The sequence below is a fragment of the Monodelphis domestica genome, chromosome 4 (genome assembly GCF_027887165.1).
Source record: "Monodelphis domestica isolate mMonDom1 chromosome 4, mMonDom1.pri, whole genome shotgun sequence".
In the NCBI taxonomy this organism is placed as follows: domain Eukaryota; kingdom Metazoa; phylum Chordata; class Mammalia; order Didelphimorphia; family Didelphidae; genus Monodelphis; species Monodelphis domestica.
Window position 1 is genome coordinate 388,970,896 of NC_077230.1, and position 14,402 is coordinate 388,985,297.

At 42.1% G+C, this 14,402-nt stretch overlaps 1 protein-coding gene across 3 annotated transcripts in view; it reads left to right on the forward strand.

Annotated features, from left to right (window-relative positions):
- The first annotated feature begins 455 nt into the window (after window positions 1-455).
- TMCO4 (transmembrane and coiled-coil domains 4) overlaps window positions 456-14,402 on the forward strand; it is a 142,434-nt gene continuing 128,487 nt past the window's right edge. For 2 of the 3 annotated variants that reach the window (XM_056795681.1, XM_056795683.1), the window contains exons 1-2: window positions 477-632; window positions 7,397-7,484. The gene's annotated coding sequence lies outside the window, so the exon portion shown is untranslated. Of the gene's footprint in view, window positions 633-7,396; window positions 7,485-14,402 lie in introns of all 3 variants that reach the window. The other variant, XM_056795682.1, reaches the window with a different exon arrangement.

Here is a 14,402-nt window from a genome sequence, read left to right on the forward strand (position 1 = left end):
ATCTTAGCGGACTCCAGTCCATCGCATTAGGCAGAGCCAATCAGAAGCAACCTGGGCCCAGAGCTTCCAAAGAAATTGATGGTTGGGAGCGCAATTCCCCTGAGCATTTATAATGGCTACGGTTAATAGTCTTTCTGTTCCTCTTAGGCTTTAAATCCCTTCTTTGCTTTCACAGACCTCCCAGCTGCTGGGGTGTCTCCCCATCCCTTCATATTTACTTATACCGTAAATGTCTCATCCCCATGTAGACGTTCAGCTCAAGGCAGGGGCTGTTTCCTTTTTGCTGCCGAGCAGCACACAGTAGGTGCTTAATAAATGCCCGGTGATGAATGGATGACAAAGCGATACTCGAACCCGGGTCCCCTATCCCAGGGGTGATAGAGGGTGGCCCCCCTTCCTCCCTCGGAGCATCTTTTGGGCATCCCTCTGCCTCCATGGCCAGGCGGGGCACCTCGAGACAAGCGGGTGCCAGCGGGGGCCGCGTCATCCGCCCGCCCCTGGGCGGGCTGGCTCTCGGCAACGGTTCTCGGGCTCTAAGGGGAGGAGGAAAAAGAGAAGGAGGGACCAGATTTGGCTGCCTGGGCGGAGTGGGGCGGGAAGGAGCCCAGGACGCGGCCCCGGCCAACGCACTGGTAAGGCTGAGCCCGGGGCGGGAGGGGGCTTTGGGGCTGCCCCCGTGGGGAGCCCAGCTTTAGAGTCAGACCCCAGGACCGCATGTCCACCCTCCCACCCCCTCCTGGGTCCCCTGGAGCTCAGGTTACCTTGTCCTTGAACTCTCCTCCCCTCTCCATAACTGAGTGCTTTCCTCCCTTCCCCCGGGCCCGGGATTGTGCCCCGCTCCCCGACCCCTTTATCTCTCCCCTCTCCGTCCTCAACCGGCATGCCCAAACACCCCGGCCCCCAGCCCTCCTGCCCCCTTACCTCGGGGACTCTTGTGGCGTTACCAAACTCCACCCCCATTCGCCGGCACAAACTTCCGCGGTCCGGATCCGCCTCCCACCACGCGAGCTTCCTTCTGCACTTGGGCTGGTCCTGGGAGGCTGCTCAAATCCTTGACCAGACCCCCCTTCGCAGGAGGACTCCTCCGTGGGGTGGAGGGCCCTCCCCCCCCTCCCCGCCCCCACCCCCACCCCGTCTTTGGCCCTCAGTCACCTCTCAATTTAATGAAGGCAACAAAGTTAGGCAGCCCTAGATCAGGAAGTGATGGCACCCAACCCTATTCCCCAGACCACTTGTTGGTAAAATTGCCCCAAAGTTAAAGCATGTTAGAGCTGACCTGAATGTCAGAGCGGGAGGGGGTGACCTTAGAACTCGGAATGTCAAAGCAGGAAAGCCTTTAGAACCTAGAATGTCAGAGCTGAAGGGGGGAGGGGGGGGCTTAGAACCCCGACTATCAGAACCAGAAGAGACCTTAGAACCCAGAATGTCAGAACCAGGAGAGACCTTAGAACAGAGAATGTCAGAGCTGGGAGAGACCTCAGAACCCAGAATGTCAGAACCAGGAGAGACCTTAGAACAGAGAATGTCAGAGCTGGGAGAGACCTTAGAACCCAGACTATCAGAACCAGAAGAGACCTTAGAACCCAGAATGTCAGAACCAGAAGAGACCTTAGAACAGAGAATGTCAGAGCTGGGAGAGACCTTAGAACCCAGACTATCAGAACCAGAAGAGACCTTAGAACCCAGAATGTCAGAACCAGGAGAGACCTTAGAACAGAGAATGTCAGAGCTGGGAGAGACCTTAGAAAAGAGACTGTCAGGGCTGGGAGAGACCTTAGAACAGAGAATGTCAGAGCTGGGAGAGACCTTAGAACAGAGAATGTCAGAGCTGAGAGAGACCTTAGAACCCAGACTATCAGAACCAGAAGAGACCTTAGAACCCAGAATGTCAGAACCAGGAGAGACCTTAGAACCCAGAATGTCAGAACCAGGAGAGACCTTAGAACCCAGAATGTCAGAACCAGGAGAGCCTTTAAAATCCAAAATGTCAGAAGTGGGAAGGAAGAATCTTAGAATCCAGAATGTCAGTTGAACAGGGGACTTAGCCCAGACTATCAGAACCAAAAGAGACCTTAGGACCCAGAATGTCAATGCTAAGAGGGACCTTAGAACCTAGAATGTCAGACCTAGAGAAAACCATAAAACTTAAAACAGAGAAAGAAGGGGCCTTCATAAGTAGTATATTAGAGCGCAAAGCAACCTTAGAACATTAGCATATCAGAGATGAAAGGAACATTATATATTCTAGATCAGCTTCTTACTTTGTAGATTAGGAAATGAGACCCACAGAGGAAGAATGACTTATCCAAGGTCGCCTACCAAGTTAGTAGCAGAACTAGTCAAACTGTCTTTTTTCACAGCAGCCAAGAAATCTGAGAAATACCCTTTAAAATATCAGATCCCAGATCTAGAGCTGAAAAGGACTTCAGAGGCCCTATGATCCATTCTTATTTTACAGAGGAAACTGAAATCCAGAGAAAGTAAGTGACTTGCCCAAAGTCACAGCAGAGGCAGGATTCAAACCCAGGTTCTCTGATTCTTAAGTGCTCATCCCACTGTACCACAGTACTGAGAGTATTTTTCTTTCTTTTTTAAAATTAGAATTCCTCATTCTTAAAAAAAAAAATAGAGAGGAGAAATAGAATTGACACAGACTATTCCTCAAATGTGGAAATATTATATTAAGAAACCAAGGCAGACAGGGGTTCAATGGCCTGCCCAGAGTCATGCAACTAATAAGGTCTGAGGCAGGATTTGAATTCAGGCCTTCCTGACTTTTAAGAGAGTACTCTGTCGCCTCTGACACCTATCTGCCTCTTCATATTAAAAGAAAAAAATTCAAGCCCAAACTGGCAAGTGTGACCATCCAGTAAAAGCCATTGGCTAAACCTGGTAGAGAAGGAGGCTTTATAAACAAAAATGTTGATAAAGAATTATTTAAAGGCTTCAATCATCCAATATTTCTAAACATTCCCAACTTAGGAGACTAAGTTGGAGAAGGAATGAAAAGGCAGTTCAGTCTGGCTGTGTGGGCTCAGGAACATAAAAGAGTGGGTAACATCCATTTTTCATAACCCACTCTATGGTGTCTCCTCATCTACTCCAGGTCATCTCAGTTTCCCTCTCTTCCTGTCTCTTCACTACTGTCAAATTTGTTCTCTGGAAAAAGATCTGATCAATTCATTTCCCTTTTCCTCAATACTTCAAGGATCTTTGTCAGCAAGGAGAGGAAAAAGATCTGATCAATTCATTTCCCTTTTCCTCAATATTTCAAGGATCTTTGTCAGCAAGGAGAGGAAAAAGATCTGATCAATTCATTTCCCTTTTCCTCAATATTTCAAGGATCTTTGTCAGCAAGGAGAGGAAAAAGATCTGATCAATTCATTTCCCTTTTCCTCAATATTTCAAGGATCTTTGTCAGCAAGGAGAGGAAAAAGATCTGATCAATTCATTTCCCTTTTCCTCAATATTTCAAGGATCTTTGTCAGCAAGGAGAGGAAAAAGATCTGATCAATTCATTTCCCTTTTCCTCAATACTTCAAGGATCTTTGTCAACAAGGGGAGAACCCTTCACCCACTCAGATGGTAGTGGCCTTCAAGAATTTCATCACCAGAAAATGTGTCCCACCCCTGTGGCCAGCCTAGGTGATGAGCCTCTTCAACTTGGCTAGACCGGTCCTTGGACAGCAAACAGTGTGCCATTTAGACCAATATTTAAAGGCTTTCCAGTGTCAGAACCTACCATGGTGAGGCATCAGAAAAAGAAGTAATTATGGGAATTTTTTTAAAAACCTAATATATTTCCCCTCCTATTGAGAGTTACATTTTTAGCAGAGATCAAGGGTTAAGGCACAGGAATGGAGCTCTGGCATTAACAAACAGATAGGGGAGATATTTGGGTGATAACTATCTATACCTACTTCTTACCCAAGAATCTTGTCTCAAACGTATTAAGAAAGGAGACACTGTCTGTCCGGGGCTGCCTCTTCTCTCTCAGTTCTATTACCTAGATAAACCTCAAAGGCATTGCAGGTTCTGTTCTCATTTGCTCCTGGCTCCGAAGAAGAGAGAACGCTTTTCCTCACCAAGAAGAAGCCTTCTTAGGGTCTTGATCCTTTCCTCTCTTGTCTCTTTCTGGAGCTTGTCCCTTTCATCGTCTCTACCACTCCTTCCCTCACCACTACCACTGTTCTCCAATTCAGTTTACTGGCTCCTTCCCTGCTTCCTCTAATCATACCCAAATCTTCTCTATCCTTTAAAAAACAAGAAGGAAAACAAAAAGCCACCTTCCCTTCGCTTTGGCAGTCATTCACACCTGATCCCTATACCTTTCTTCCCTTTCACAGCCAGGATCCTAGAAAAAAGCCATTTAGCTAACTGCTTTTTTCCTCTCCTCTAATTCAGTTCTCATCCCTTTGTAGTCTGGTTTCTGACCCCAAAACCTGACTGAAACTAGGCTCTAGGAATACTTACAGTCTCTTTAATTAAAGAATCCAGTGGCCTTCATCCTTCTTAATTGGTTCTCTAGCATTGCTGTGTTGAGGATAGAAGGAGGCTTTCTAAAAAGGAAGCAGCTGTCTTGGGAAGAGGATTGGATTTAATAAGGAGTCAGAAAATATAGTCCTCTTATTGCCTTGAAGAAATTACCATTCAATCTCTATTTGCCTCAGTTTCCTTATCAATAAAATGGGGGAAACAATAACTTACATTACCAACTACCACAGGAGAATGCTTAATAAACCTTGAAATGAGGGGAGCAGCTGGGTAGCTCAGTGGAATGAGAGCCAGCCTAGAGACAGGGTTCAAATGTGGCCTCAGATACTTCCTAGCTATGTGACCCTGGGCAAGTCACTTAACCCCCATTGCCTAGCCCTTACCACTTTTCTGCCTTGGTACTGATACTTAGTACTGATTCTAAGGCAGAAGGTAAGGGTTTTAAAAAATAAAATAACCTTGAAATATGGTGGAAATATAAATTGTAGTTACTTTTTAATTGAATGGAATCTTTTTTGTATTAGCCAAATTGGATACATGATTCAGAAATGAGAGGTGATACCATAAACAAATTAGGGGAGCATAAAGTTCTTTACTTGTGAGGGAAGATATGGATAAGGGAAGAATTTATGATCAAACCAGAAATAGAGAACATTGTGAAAAATGATTAATTTTATTACATTAAATTTAAAGGGTTTTATACAAATAAAATAAATTCTGATTAAAAGGGAAACAAGAAATATGAGAGAAAAAAAATTAGCCCCAGTGGTTTTTGTCAGAGGTGGAAGGGAAGCTCTCCTAGTAGAAGCAACATGTTATAGTACTTTCTAAAGTCAGAGGATCTGGGTTCAAATTCTGTCTCTTATGATTATTGCGCATCATCTTTGGTAGGGCAAGCCCCTCTGCCTCAGTTTCCTTTATAAATGAAGGGGTTGGATTCAATGGTCTCTTGAGGCCTTTTCCAACTCTAGATCTCTGATCCTTCCAATTTCTGTTAATTCCACAGTCTAACTAACTCTTCTCTAAGAATAAGATGGAGAGCATTTCCCCCCTCTGTACTGTGCCTAGTAAAAGAGAAACGAATGATTAAATGGAATGCTTGGGAAAGTGTGAAATAATAGGGGCAAGAAATGGGAGAGAATTGTGAGGGAGAAAAATGAAGCTACAATCACTGAATAATGGGTCTGGGTGGGAGCTTAGTGGTTACCCAATCCAAGCAGAATTTTTATGCACGTTGCTGCCCAGCCATTTGCCTTTTAGTCTCCAGGCCTGTGGGCCAGTTCAAATTTGCAGGTTTGTTTTAATCTGCTAGCACACTTTCAAGTGTGTTGGATAATTGAGTTTCTTAGTGTTCGGTCTGTCAACCAGCATTTATTAAGCACCTACTCTTTGCCAGGCACTGTGCTAAACACTGGGGATACAAAGGAAGACAAAAGACAAGCTCTGCCCTCAAGGAGCTCACAATCTAATGAGAGATAACATATGAACAAACAAATAAGATTTATATGAGATAAATTGGGTGTAACCTCAGAAGAAGGAGGGCTGGGAAAGTGAGTTATCTACTAGCCAAGAATCCCAGTTCTCAAAGTGGAGGAAAGGATCTCAGGGATGATCTAATTTCACCCATGCCTGAATCAGTCAATTGATCAATCAAGCATTTATTGAGGGCCTGTGATATTCTAGACAACACTGGGGATTTGTTGTTCAGTCGTGTCTGACTCTTTGTGATCCCGATTAGGGTTCTCTTGGCAAAGATACCAGAGTGGTTTGCCATTTTCTTCTCCAGATCATTTTACAGGTGAGGAAATTGAGGCAAACAGAAAATAAAGTTGTCTTGTCTAAGTTCACACAGCTAGTAAGTGTCTGAGGCCAGATTCGAACTCAGGAAGATGAGTCTTCCTGACTCCAGGCCTAGCACTGTATCCACTATACCACTTAGCTGCTCACATTCTGGGAATACAAAGGCAAAAACAAAGCTTTTTCCTGTCACCAAGGAGCTTACATCCTATCAAGAACCCAACAACTGTACAAATAAGTAGACCCAAAATACAAATAAGTAGATTCAAGGTCAGTTCTTCAGGGGAGGGAAGGAGAATAAGAGGCACCAATAGCTGGAGGGAGTTAGAAAAGGCCTCATGGAAGTGATGCTTCACCTAACCATGGAAAGAGACAGCATATTATTAAGAGGTAAAGAGGAAGAGGGAATGGATTCTAAGCTTGATGGACAACCTATACAAGGGCCTGGAGAAATGCTCCATGGAGAAAAGCTGGAATGTAGAGTGATAACTCTGACCCCATGGGAACTGATGAAATCACTATCCAAAAGAAGGTAGAGAGAAGAAGGGTCCAAGAGAATCTTGGAGAGGGACCAAGGAGGAGCAGTCCTATAGGAGGAGAGTATTCTCCACCCCTGCAAACCCCCCAAAAGGGCAGTGTTACAGAAACTCAGAAAGGAGAGCATATCTAGCAGGGAAGAGTGGTCAACAGGGCCATAGGCTCTAGAGAGGTCAGGAAGAATGAGGACCTAGTAAAGGTCATTAGATTTGGCAATAAAGAAGTCCCTGGTAACTTTGGAAAGGGTAGTTTTAAGTTTAGTAATTAAATCATACACTGGATTAACAGGGGTTGAAAAATGAGAGGAGAGGAAGGGGAAGTGACAGTACAGACAGGTAATTTTTAAAAATGGATTTATCTGAGGAATGGAAGGGAAACAGCTTGAAGGAAGGAATCTCTGAACTGGCATCCTCATCAGTTTCCAAGAAATGTCCATGTAGCCTTTGCTGAAAAGATCTCCATGGAGGGAGAACCCCAAAACCTCCCAAGGATGCCCATAGCTTTTGGGATAACTCCTGTAGTTCAGAAACTTCCTTTCACTGAACTGGGATATGCTTCTCTGCTTCAGATCCTGCCCTGGCTGAACAAGCCCAGCCATTCGTACACATCTTTTCAAATCCTTGAAGTCAGTCTTCATGTTCTCCAATAAGTCTGGGGTAAGATGAGCAGTTTTTTTCCCCTCTTTCCTTCAGATCCTACCCTCTCCTGTAACTGTACCAGTTTGGGGCAGACCCAAGATAAACTCATTCCAACATTTATACTTGTCTTTTTAAGGGACACGGGGAGGAATGAAGAGGAATACAAAGTTTAGATAGTCCATCTCAGCTCTTCCAAAGTAGACTGGCTGTCTCCTCAAGTCTTCAGAGAGCCACCATGTTTAAAATAAGGATGGAAGCACTTTCAGGGAATCTATACGGTTTTTCCCTCTAGTTCAGCAACTTAATTATCTAAAGACCTTTGAGTTTATCAATTGAACTATCACCATGGAAACACAGTAGCATGCCAGAAATAATTGACTGCATTTGAATTTTTGGCTTAATTTGTTAAGCTGGAGACCCAGTGATGAGATTCTGAAGTGGGATTCAGGGCTCTTTGAAGATACTAATGAAAAGAATGCAGATCCTTTGGGACTTAATTTATTTTATTTTATGTTTTTTGCTGGAAGTCGCAATCCTTAGAATCTCAGTCTTTAGTGAAAAATACATGGCTCATTGAATAAATGCCAAATTATAGGAGGAGGAGGAAATTAGGCTGCTTTTTGGTCTCATCCTCTGAACCCAGGTTGGAAAGGACTTCTAGAGTCTTATGAATGCTATTCCTGCAGAACCATAGGATATTAGAGTATTGTTAGAGTTGGAAGGGCTAGAAGAGTTTTAAGAACACAAAATATAGAATATATTAGAATATTAGAATATAAAATGTCAGAGCTGAAAGGGTCCTTAGAACATAGAATGTGAGATCTGGGAGAGACCTTAGAATAGAGAATGTCAGAGCTGGGAGAGACCTTAGAACAGAGAATGTCAGAGCTGGGAGAGAGCTTAGAACAGAGAATGTCAGAGCTGGGAGAGAGCTTAGAACAGAGAATGTCAGAGCTGGGAGAGAGCTTAGAACCCAGAATGTCAGAGCTGGGAGAGACCTTAGAACAGAGAATGTCAGAGCTGGGAGAGACCTTAGAACAGAGAATGTCAGAGCTGGGAGAGACCTTAGAACAGAGAATGTCAGAGCTGGGAGAGACCTCAGAACAGAGAATGTCAGAGCTGGGAGAGACCTTAGAACAGAGAATGTCAGAGCTGGGAGAGACCTCAGAACAGAGAATGTCAGAGCTGGGAGAGACCTTAGAACAGAGAATGTCAGAGCTGGGAGAGACCTTAGAACAGAGAATGTCAGAGCTGGGAGGGATCTTAGAACAGAGAATGTCAGAGCTGGGAGAGACCTTAGAACAGAGAATGGCAGAGCTGAGAGAGACCTTAGAACACAGAATGTCAGAGCTGGGGGAGACCTCAGAACAGAGAATGTCAGAGCTGGGAGAGACCTTAGAACAGAGAATGTCAGAGCTGGGAGAGACCTCAGAACAGAGAATGTCAGAGCTGGGAGAGACCTTAGAACAGAGAATGTCAGAGCTGGGAGAGACCTTAGAACAGAGAATGTCAGAGCTGGGAGAGATCTTAGAACAGAGAATGGCAGAGCTGGGAGAGACCTTAGAACAGAGAATGGCAGAGCTGAGAGAGACCTTAGAACACAGAATGTCAGAGCTGGGGGAGACCTTAGAACAGAGACTGTCAGAGCTGGGAGAGACCTTAGAACAGAGAATGTCAGAGCTGGGAGAGACCTTAGAACAGAGACTGTCAGAGCTGGGAGAGGCCTTAGAACAGAGACTGTCAGAGCTGGGAGAGACCTTAGAACAGAGAATGTCAGAGCTGGGAGAGACCTTAGAACAGAGAATGGCAGAGCTGGGAGGGATCTTAGAACAGGGAATGTCAGAGCTGGGAGAGACCTTAGAACAGAGACTGTCAGAGCTGGGAGAGACCTTAGAACAGAGAATGTCAGAGCTGGGAGGAACTCTAGAACCCAGAATGTCAGAGTTGGGAGGAACTTTAGAACCCAGAATGTCAGAGCTGGGAGAGACCTTAGAACAGAGACTGTCAGAGCTGGGAGAGACCTTAGAACAGAGAATGTCAGAGCTGGGAGAGACCTTAGAACAGAGAATGGCAGAGCTGGGAGGGATCTTAGAACAGGGAATGTCAGAGCTAGGAGGGATCTTAGAACAGGGAATGTCAGAGCTGGGAGAGACCTTTAGAACACAGGATATTAGAGTCATATAGAGCCTTAGAATATCAAATATTAGAACTGGAAAGGGTCTTAAAATCATAGGAAGTAGGATCTATAAAGTATCTTAAGGAAAAAGGCCTGGAGAAAAGAAGTAAGTGATAGAGAGGGGATTAGAACTCCGGAGAATCCCAATTGAGTGCTCTTTCAAGTCTGCAAAGTTCTTCCCCAAAAGGTTTTGGAAAAAACTAAAACAAAAATCCCAAACCCAGAAACAACATTACCATCCCATCACTATATCTCTGGGATGTGGTTTTCTCTGAAATCCCATCACAGTGAAACAGCCTAGCCTTGTGTGTGTGTGTGGTTTCATCCTTTTTTTTAAATTGGTCTTCATTATTTATGTTTTTTCTTAGTTCCTCTGAGACAAGAACTCTGCCTTCTATGTCTTTATCTCCCACACAGTGCCTAGCAGAGACTTCTCATTCCCATATTATGTGGCCTGATGAATTTATTCATTTATTCACCCAGTTCAAAAGTTGAAACACCCTTTCAACCAGAGCTTCTGCTATATCTGTGAAGATCATTGCTTTGTATGGAGTATAGACCCCAACCTTAGGGAGCTTACCTTGCCTATGGTGAAGTTAATGAATCTAATAAGCATTTATTGTTTATTTTTATTTATCATATCTATTCATTTATAGTTATAATTTATATTATATTAATTATATTATATTGATATTATATAATATTTATTATAATATATTTATTTATCTAGATTGTTAATTAAGCACCTACTATGTGCTAAGCAGGTTTTTAGGTGGCACTTTAGATAGAGTGCCAGCCTGGAGTCAGGAAGACCTCAGTTCAAATCAGCCTGAAGTACTTACTAGGTGTGTGAACCTGAGCAAATCACTTAACCCTGTTTACCTCTGGTGTCCTCATCTGGAAAATGAGCTGGAAAAGGAAATGGGAAACCACTCCAAGATCATTGCCAAGAAAACCCCCCAAAGGAGTCCCAACCGAAACAAGTCAACAACAAAAAAATGTGCTGAGCTCTGTGCTACCTGCTGTTATTTTATGTTTTTTACTGGAAAAGATAAAAAGATACTAAGATAAAAAGAAACTAGCCCCTGCCCTCAAGGAGCTTACATTCTAAGGACAGTTAGACAAAGAAGCATAATACAAATTAGAGCTCTGTTAAGTTCACGAGCTCAAAATAGACCTTAGACTTTTTTAAACCCTTACCTTCTGTCTTGATTTTTATTTATTTATTCATTTATTTTAAGCTATTTCTCCATGTTTACGTGATTTATTTTCTACCTTCTGCCTTGAAGAATGGTAAGGGCTAGGCAATGAGGATCAAGTGACTTGTCCAGAGTCACTTAGCTAAGAAGGTTCTGAGGCCAAATTTGAACCCAGGATCTCCCATCTCCAGGCCTGGCTCTCAATCCATTGAGCCACCTAGCTGACTCCTGTGATCTTGTTTTTATCAGGCAGTTGAAAGGGACCTTAGAAACCAATGAGTTTAATCTTTTAATTTTATAAGGAGAGAGGAAGCTCAGGCTCAGGAAGGAAGGTGACTTACTTAACGTTACATAGGTTTAGTAAATAGCCCAGCTGCGACTTGGTCTCTTTGACTCTAAACCCAGCATTCTTTTTTTTTTTAAACATTATTTTATTTGGTCATTTCCAAACATTATTCATTGGAGACAAAGATAATTTTCTTTTTCTCCCCCCCTCCCACCTCTCTCCTAGCCGGCGCACAATTCCACTGGGTTTCACATGTGTTCTTGGTTTGAACCCATTTCCATGTTGTTGGTGTTTGCACCAGAGTGTTCATTTAGAGTCTCTCTTCAGTCGTATCCCCTCCACCCCTGTAGTCAAGCAGTTCCTTTTCCTCGGTGTTTTTACTCCCACAGTTTGTCCTCTGCTTGTGGATAGTGTTTTTCTCCTAGATCCCTGCATATTGTTCAGGATCACTGCATTGCCACTAATGGAGAAGTCCATTACGTTCGATTGTACCACAGTGTATCAGTCTCTGTGTACAATGTTCTCCTGGTTCTGCTCCTCTCGCTCTGCATCACTTCCTGAAGGTTGTTCCAGTCTCCATGGAATTCCTCCACTTTATTATTCCTTTGAGCACAATAGTATTCCATCACCAACATATACCACAATTTGTTCAGTCATTCCCCAATTGAAGGACATCCCCTCATTTTCCAATTTTTGGCTACCACAAAGAGCACAGCTATGAATATTCTTGTACAAGTCTTTTTCCTTATTATCTTTTTGGAGTACAAACCCAGCAGTGCTATGGCTGGATCAAAGGGCAGACAGTCTTTTAGCACCCTTTGGGCATAGTTCCAAATTGCTCTCCAGAATGGTTGGATCAATTCACAACTCCACCAGCAATGAATTAATGTCCCTACTTTGCCACATCCCCTCCAGCGTTCATTACTTTCCATAGCTGTCATGTTAGCCAATCTGCTAGGTGTGAGGTGATACCTCAAAGTTGTTTTGATTTGCATCTCTCTGATTATAAGAGATGTAGAGCACTTTTTCATGTGCTTATTAATAGTTTTGATTTCTTTGACTGAAAACTGCCTAGTCATGTCCCTTGCCCATTTATCAATTGGAGAATGGCTTGATTTTTTGTACAATTGATGTAGCTCTTTCTAAATTTGAGTAATTAAACCTTTGTCAGAGGTTTTTATGAAGATTGTTTTCCAATTTGTTGCTTCCCTTCTGATTTTAGTTATATTGGTTTTGTTTGTACAAAACTTTTTTAATTTGATGTATTCCAGATTATTTATTTTGCATTTTGTGACTAAGTCTTGCTTGGTTTTAAAGCCTCTCCTTCCCAAAAGTCTGACATGTATACTATTCTGTGTTCACCTAATTTTCTTATAGTTTCCTTCTTTATGTTCAAGTCATTCACCCATTTTGAATTTATCTTGGTGTAGAGTGTGAGGTGTTGATCTAAACCTAATCTTTCCCACACTGTCCTCCAATTTTCCCAGCAGTTTTTATGAAATAGTGGATTTTTGACCCAAAAGCTGGGATCTTTGGGTTTGTCATATACTGTCTTACTGAGGTCACATACCCCAAGTCTATTCCACTGATCCTCCTTTCTGTCTCTTAGCCAATACCAAATTGTTTTGATGATCACTGCTTTATAATATAGTCTGAGATCTGGGACTGCAAGGCCCCCTTCCTTTGTATTTTTTTTTCATTATTTCCCTGAATATCCTTGATCCTTTGTTCTTCCAAATGAACTTTGTTATGGTTTTTTCTAAATCAGTAAAAAAATTTTTTGGAAGTTCAATGGGTATGGCACTAAATAGATAAATAAGTTTGGGTAGGATGGTCATTTTTATTATATTGGCTCGTCCTACCCATGAGCAGGTAATGTTTTTCCAATTGCTCAAGTCTAGTTTTAGTTGTGTGGAGAGTGTTTTGTAGTTGTGTTCATATAGTTCCTGTGTTTGTCTCGGGAGATAGATTCCTAAGTATTTTATTTTGTCTAAGGCGATTTTGAATGGGATTTCTCTTTCTAGTTCTTGCTGCTGAGCTGTGTTGAAAATATATAGAAATGCTGATGACTTATGCGGGTTTATTTTGTATCCTGCAACTTTGCTAAAGTTGTTGATTATTTCGATTAGCTTTTTGGTTGAATCTCTAGGACTCTTTAAGTAGACCATCATGTCATCTGCAAAGAGCGATAACCTGGTCTCCTCCTTACCTATTTTAATGCCTTCAATTTCTTTTTCTTCTCTAATTGTTACTGCTAGTGTTTCTAGTATAATGTCAAATAGTAGAGGTGATAATGGGCATCCTTGTTTCACTCCTGATCTTATTGGGAATGCATCTAGTATATCCCCATTGCAGATGATATTAGCTGATGGTTTTAGATATATACTGTTTATTATTTTTAGGAACGACCCCTCTATTCCTATGCTTTCTAGTGTTTTTAATAGGAATGGGTGTTGTATTTTGTCAAAGGCTTTTTCTGCGTCTGTTGAAATAATCATGTGATTTTTGTTGGTTTTCTTGTTGATATGGTCAATTATGTGGATGGTTTTCCTAATATTGAACCAGCCCTGCATCCCTGGTATAAATCCTATTTGATCATGGTGAATGACCCTTCTGATCACTTGCTGGAGTCTTTTTGCTAGTATCCTATTTAAAAATATCCTATTTTTGCATCTATATTCATTAGGGAGATTGGTCTATAATTTTCTTTCTCTGTTTTTGACCTGCCTGGCTTTGGAATCAGTACCATGTTTGTGTCATAAAAGGAATTGGTAGAACTCCCTCTTTGCTTATTATGTCAAATAGTTTGTATAGTATTGGGATTAGCTGTTCTTTGAATGTTTGATAGAATTCACTTGTGAATCCATCAGGCCCTGGGGATTTTTTCTTAGGGAGTTCTTTGATGGCCTGTTGGATTTCATTTTCTGTTATGGGATTATTTAAGTATTCTATTTCTTCTTCTGTTAGTCTAGGCAGTTTATATTTTTGTAAATATTCATCCATATCTCCTAGATTGGTATGTTTATTGCCATATAATTGGGCAAAGTAGTTTTTAATGATTGCCTTAATTTCCTCTTCATTGGAGGTGATGTCTCCCTTTTCATCTTTGATGCTATTAATTTGCTTTTCTTCTTTCCTTTTTTTAATTAGATTGACCAGTACTTTGTCTATTTTGTTTGTTTTTTCAAAGTGCCAGCTTCTAGTCTTATTTATTAATTCAATAGTTCTGTCACTTTCGATTTTATTAATTTCTCCATTAATTTTTAGGATCCCTA